Genomic DNA, 7,774 nt, shown 5'->3' on the forward strand with positions numbered 1-7,774 from the left:
ATTTGCCCGTGAAATATCCGGATATGGGGATCTGGATATCCGGATATTTCCAGAGAGATATCCGGATATTGGATATCCGGATATGCCCCGAGGAATATCCGGATATTCTGGGATTTCGAAGAACAGTAGCTGTGCTGTGTGTACAGTAGGCTATTGGGGGTTTGTGGACCCTAGATTGATGAAGTTGAACTTCTGTAATTAATGAACTAAGTCAGAATCATGTGATTAAGGGCTTGTGGCTTTGTTGGAAGCCTTAAGACGTAAATCGTTAAAAGAGAACGTAGTCTTTGTGTTAATGCTTTTGAGCTATGTATGTTGATACACTTGCTTGTCCTAAATCAGATTGTGATCTGCTGTGTGTTGGACTTGAGCTGTGAGGACTCTTGGCATTGGACAATGAGCTTGCAAGATAAGCTTTCGTATCCTCGGTTTAGCCATATTGTGGTTCCACCATGTCCCATGGGGGTATGGTTATATGCATGTTGTGTTACATGCTTTTGATATTTTGGAAATGCTATTGAGCTGTTATATGCTAGTGCCTTTATGATATGCATGTGGTGTTCCACCTATACGGTAAGCCTGAGTATGTGGTACATACAAGATGGTGAGGCTGTGGGTGAGGTGCAAGCGGTGTTCCTTGTACTACGTGTGGGTAATAGACGTATTCCTACATTTCTCTGGCCAGTAGATAGTGATAAACACACATGGCATGAATATCTGTTGAACTGCATAGTTTTGGAACTTATATTGATATAAATGCTTTTAGAACTTATATTGCACATGTAAGTGAGCTTGGGGTGGAAGATCCTTGAGGACCCCTTGTCTTACTGAGATTTCTGGTTTAGAGATCTCACCCCACGTTTGGGGAATGCTTATTTCAGGGTCAGGTAATGTTGAGACCTCAGGCGGCAGGAGGCCAGAGTTTAGTTAGATATTGATGATATTATATGCTGACTTGTTGGATGCTGGATATGCATGCTGCTTTTATGCTTTGAGCTTCATTTTATGTTTTGGATTATCTTGTTGAGACTTTGTCGTTTAGGCTGTTGATTTGGTGAGCATGGGGATTGTCCATGCCACATAGACTTGGTTATGTCTTGTTTTATTTTTAGGGTTGTATTAATGTATCAGGATATTGTCCGGGTTACGTGATGTAATGCCGTGACTTAGACACTCACTATATATATATGGAGGTATTTCAGTAGATGTCTTATTGCAATTTACATTCAGGCAATCTTTTATGAAATTGATTAAGTAATCAAGTTGGTAATTGATAATGACGTCATAATTGAAAAGAAAAAGTATATTCCGCATTTTTAATTAAGCGTAGCTTAATACGATGTAATGATAACACTACTGGATATATACGGGGTGTTACAACCAGCTAGTCAGATCTTCGATGTTATCAAATTTTTGAAAATCCAATTTGACAACCTTAGGAGCATATGTCGTATTGTGTCCTGAACGATTGTGGTCATTGTTGGAGTTACTCCCAGAATTATTCCCCTATCACGTGTAGGCGTGGCTGCCAAAACGTCCAACCGATTGGTAATTTGAGCAAACATCTCTTGAAACTGTTCTGACAAAGACTCGAATCCATTCTCTAGTTTTTCCACACGTTCGTCCATGCATGTGCTTTGATACCAAGCTGGTACGCACAGGGGTCTACCTTGACTCATTTTACCTATTTTGATAAGAAGTTGCAAATCTGGAATAATAGCAACTAATAGGATGATAAAATTGAACGAGATAGCTTTACTGAGGAAGCTTGACCTCTTTGCACAAGTGCACTATTTCTTGGATAAAAATTCACGATAGCTTTATTTCTTGACTATAAGTTTAAATAGACAACACCAAAGAACCAGTAAAATAGAAAAATAACCAGTACCTTAAAGATAGGCTCTACTAACAACTAATTGCCTAATCTTTAGCAACTCAAATAACAAGATAAAATAACATAAGTATTACGAACACAATAAATAAAAAAGGAAATTTGGCTTTATTGAGGAAGCCTGACCTCAAATGATTTTACTGAGGAAGCCTAACCTCTTGCACAAGTGCCTTTTGGGATAACTTTGCTAATCTGATCTGATATTTTTATTCAAATACTTAAAGATTTAAATAGATAATACAAGACAACTTTAAAGATAACTACCCACTATGCTCTACTAATAGCTATGACCTATTCTTTAGGAAAGTTAAAATTCAAATAACTATCTACTACTTAAACAACCCAACAATTCAGAAAATAATAAAATAATAAAATAAAAGATCGTAACATTCCCTCCCCCTAAAAATAACTCTTGTCCTCAAGAGTAAATTTAACATCAATTAATTGAATCATCTTCAATATTCGCCTCTCCATCACTTTCGTCCATCACCGCTTTGATCGAAAATAACTTCTTGCAACGATGACCAGGAGTAAAAACCTGGTTGCAGTGAAAACAAAGCCCGTTTCATCGCCTATCCGAAATTTCTTCGAAAGTCAATTGTCGAACTGGATTAGTGTCAATTCTGTTCTTGCCATGATTGGTTGGGGCTATAGAACCTGCTGGTTTAGCATTAAAATTGTTCGCTGAATGATCTCCTCTTTGTCGTGTTAGCGTAGCCACCAATACGTCCAACTGGTTGGAAAATTGGGTGAACATCTCCTTGAATTGCTCCGACAAAGACTAGATCACGTCTTCCAATTTCTGAACGCGTTTGTCCATACCTGAGCTTTGATATTAATTATTACGAACACAATAAATAAAAATAGAAATTTGGCTTTATTGAGGAAGCCTGGCCTCAAATGGCTTTACTGAGGAAGCCTGACCTCTTGTACAAGTGCCTTTTGGGATAACTTTGCTAATCTGATCTGATATTTTTATTCAAATACTTAAAGATTTAAATAAATAATACAAGACAACTTTAAAGATAACTACCCACTATGCTCCACTATAGCTATGACCTATTCTTTAGGAAAGTTAAAATTCAAATAACTACCCACTACTTAAACAACCCAACAATTCAGAAAATAATAAAATAAAAGATCGTAACAAATTGATTTTATTATAATTTTTATATTTACATTTTAATTTCCATATTTCATAATTACACAAGAGAACGTGTGATTTAAGAGATACACAACGAATGTTATTCTTTTTTTTTTTTTCTTTTTTTTGATAACAACGAATGTTATTCTTTACAATAAAGGAGAAGTTACCCATTTTTTAAAAGGGTTCATTTTTTTGTAAGTACAATATGTTGTCGTTTTAGGATGAAAATTATGGTGTTTTTATAATTTTAATTTATCTCAGGGTTGTTATAGTTTTTATAATTATAATTCTTTAATCTTTCAATCCTAAAATAACGTCATTTTGAGAATAAATACAATAACTGTAGAAATATTTTTCTGTTTTTAAAAATAATAATTCTTAATAGAGATTTACAAAACAGTGGGCTAACAGTGGGCTTCGTTCTATTTCTAGCGTAGCATGAAAAGGAAATTGAAGAAGCCCATTTAGTATCCTATGTCCTCAAAATATGCCATTGCATCTAAGTGGAATCACGCGCGAAAGGAGCAAAATGAAATTGAGTATATAATCTTTCATAAAAAAAAAAAATTGAGTATATAATAAAGGTTTCGTTTTTATCTGCAGTAAATCCAATACAACGTCGTTTTGGGGCAGAAATTATGGTATTTTTGTAATTTTAATTTATTTCAAAGTTATAATAGTCTTTATATTTGTAATTTTTTAAGATTTCAATACCAAAACGACGTCGTTTTGAGAATAAATGCAGATAACTTATCTGCATTAACTGCAGAAATATTTTTCCCTATAATAAAATGAACTTTGAGAATCAAAATGAACATAATGTATGTGAAAGGTGTACTTTGAGTCAAAATTAATTTTTTCATTTTCAGGACTAAAACACTAAATTATTAATTAAGGGACACAAGTTTCTTATCAATTGTGTCAATGGTGTTTGATGTGAAAAGAGTACTTTAATCTTTTATTATTTGATCATGAGGAACTCTAGACATCAAAATAATCTAAACTCATTAAAGTTATCTAATCTCAAACTTGATTTACTTTATTAAAATTAAACAAAAAAAAGTGAGAAAATAATATGTGCATAGACTTTTATTCCTCACAAACACTCGTAAAATTCTATGTAGATGATTAATAACACTTTCATCTGTAACTGTTTTAATGATTTAGATAAATTTACATTGGGGTTTGTGAGAATTTATAAGGATCATTTTTGTTAAGTACTCTTGTTAAAAAAACTACAAATAAAAAACAAAAAAAAAGTTAAGAAAAAAATATTTCTCATGCAATAGGAAATAAAGTTATTTCTAACAACATCAAGGTTTAGAAAAAAAAGTAGGGTATCTTACATTTTTTTTTATATATCATAAATTTTACTAAAATACCTTTTTTTCTCAAATCTTAAAATAATGTCATTTTGAAACTATAAGTTCTCCCTAAAATTAAAGCATTTTAGACACAGTATGAGCCAACAAAATCAGATATTGAAACACCCCTAAAAAAAAAGAAAGATATATGTCTAAGGAACAATCTCTCTTAATAATATGAATGAAATAGTAGTACCAGTACATCTTTGTTGGCACTTGTAGCATTTCAAGTTAGTTAAAATCGACTTTTTATCCAAAAACAGAAGGGGATAAAAATTCGTAAAATGTAAAACTATGATAAAAAAAGTCGTAAAAAAATAAAATCACTTGAGATATTAAAACATTTTGATAAACCCCTCCCCCCCTTCCCCAAAAAAAAAACATAAAAATACAGTTTTAAATCGAATTTTTAACTACCGTACAGTAGCATACATCAATCTTTAGAATAAAGTAACTTTTCCCCTCTAATCTTTTTAAGGGGCGTTTGGTATAAAGATTTTGGCCGGATTCTCGGAAAACTGAATTTTTTTAAATTTTAAATTTTTGGATATTGTCGTAAACTGAATATAAAAATCATATTTTTGAAAATCGAGATCCCCAGACAAAAAAAAATTTCTCCTTTACCATAACACAATTTCACTTTTCTATACACACATTAAAGAGGTGGGGTTCACATATTTTTCTTTCTCTTTCATCATTACACTTTCTCTCTTTCTTTTATTATGTGTGTTGAAAACAAAACTTAAGTTATGTAACATAACATTGATAAAATTAATCTTTTAAATTACAATAAAAAGTCAACGTTTCAAGTAACAAAAAAACGTGACCATTGTGATAAAAATTCCTTATCTAGATGATGTGACTTAACAACTGGAGAGTTAGAGATTAAACAAATGAAGTATAAAGAAGGGTTTTATAATTCTTATGTTAAACGAGAGTTGAAATCTTATGTTGTAGAGATAAAAAGTATGTGAGATTCATGTGTTAGAAAAAATTATATGTAGAATCTATATCAGCGCGGAAATCGAAGAGTGTGTAGGAAAATTTAAATTCTCATGTTGAATGAGAATTATAAAACCCATAAACAAATACATGTTATTTGACTGCTTAAAAGACCTTTTAGTTGTTGGTTGAGCAATTGTAAGCAAAGTAGCGTGAGTAATCAAGGGGGCACCCATGTTGCTTGACACAAACATTTAAAAAAAATAAAATTTATGCGATGAAGCAGTACAGTTTGGCAAAGATGGGAAGACCACGTGATAATATTTGAATATTCCAAGTCAAATCTAGAACACTGTGAATACTACGAGGTCTGCTGTATGTATGGCAATTGGCAGCTTTTTTTGGTGTCTGTGTTTAGAGTAGTGGAAGAAAAATAGGATTGTATTTGTTACTAGTTCTAGACGGCTCTAGGCAATGTTTTCGGTACTAGTTCTAGAAGAATCTTCTAATAGTGTTCGTTGTTGTGGTATACTGGTATATGATGAATTGTCTTTCATCACTTCGTTCTCAATTGCAGAATTCTATCATGGATTTTAGATATTCATTACAAAATGATTAATAGATCAAAATTAAAATCATTTTACGTAGATGTAATTTGGACTAAATTTATGATGAATGTTTTTCGATTTCATTCCAATAGCTTTTAAAGTTGAAACCTTTCAAGATTAAGTTTTTATCAATATCAACCCGAAACCAATTTTACAATTGATAAGACAAGTATTGGCATGAATAAGCAATCTATTTATCCCATTCTCTTATTTTATTTTTTTTCAATTTTTAGCTATTAAACATTCAAAATAATTATAAGACTGTTGCAATCAAATCCTATTTTAAAATCTACCCATTTCTTCCATTTTCTTAAAATTTATCAACTTTTAATTATTGGTAAAAGTGTTTGTCGTTTTAAATGATACAACTTGTGTCATTTCACTCTCACAAAGAGATGAGACCCACACTTTTATATTTTTTTGTCCACTCTCTCCTCTTTTATCTATCTCTTTCTCTCACCTAAAATGACACAACTTTACATCCTTTAAAATGATACACACTTAACCCCCAAGGGTAGCTCAGTTGGCAGCTGAGCTCCCAAGGGATTGCTTGTTGCAGGGATCAAACCCTGCCTCAAGCAGTTTCTTGGAAAAACTTTGGAGGTATTCGGTCGGTCTTCAAGTGAGTGAGTGGCCTTCAGAAGACGAGAAGGTTTAGAATCCTATTGTTACAATACCTATTGTTGTTGGAATATCCGTTGCTTTCGTTACCGGTCTTCTTCTTTGGCTTGTGAATCCACCACGCGCGGGTTCAATCCCCGTCGTTCGCCCATCAATAAATGGACCATTTGTTACGGAGACACAAGACAAACCTAGAAAGCATTTTTTCTTCAAGTCATCTCGAGGCTTTCAAACGCATCCAGGATAAGCCAAAAAATCTTCGGTTGGGAGATTAGTCTCATCCTTTCTCCAGTTGCAAAGCTTAGTGCGCCCACCCTTACAATAAGGGGCTAGCTCAAACGAGTCGTACCCCGAGGGCATGGTGCCCGGAAAAAGTTGAATGAGAATACCTCCTGGCAATGTACCAAAAAAAAAATAAAAAAAAATGATACACACTTTTCCCTTAATTATTAAACCTTCAAAATTAAGACTTGCAATCAAACCGTATTCTAAAATTTACTAAGCACACATGAAACCTTAGAACACTTTAATGTTACGTATCAATAATTAATTATCTTTTTTTATGCAATATTAAATAAGTCTAACATAAACTGTTTTTTTTTTAACAATGTTATATCATTTTTACATCCTTTTGTTTTTATAAAATTTCGAGAGTTTTTTTTCTCGTGCTATAACATGAGTTGAAAGTCATATATTACTGAAAATCATGCCTTTTGTATTTAAGTCATGCATCTTACATTTGTACACAAAAAGTTTCGAGGGACTTTTTTTTTATTGTGCTATAACATGAGTTAAAAGTTATACATTATTGAAAATCATGCCTCTTGCATTTAAGTCATGCATCTTACATTTGTACATAATAAGTTTCGAGAAACTTTTTTTTCTCGTACTACAACATTATTGAAAATCACGCATCTTGCATTTAAGTCATGTATCTTACATTTGTACACAAAAAGTTAGAGAGACTTTTTCTTTCTGGTGCTATAACATGTGTTGAAAGTCATACATTACTGAAAATCACGCATCTTCCATTTAAATCATGCATCTTACATTTGTACATAAAAAATTTCAAGAGATTTTTTTTTCTCGTGCTATGACATGAGTTAAAAGTCATACATTATTGAAAATCATGCCTCTTGCATTTAAATCATGCATCTTATATTTGTACATAACAAGTTTTGAGACTTTTTTCTCGAACTAT

Source organism: Gastrolobium bilobum, unplaced genomic scaffold, assembly GCF_033153095.1.
Source record: "Gastrolobium bilobum isolate Gb01-03AN ecotype WA unplaced genomic scaffold, APGP_CSIRO_Gbil_v1 utg33260, whole genome shotgun sequence".
NCBI classification, from domain to species: Eukaryota; Viridiplantae; Streptophyta; class Magnoliopsida; order Fabales; family Fabaceae; genus Gastrolobium; species Gastrolobium bilobum.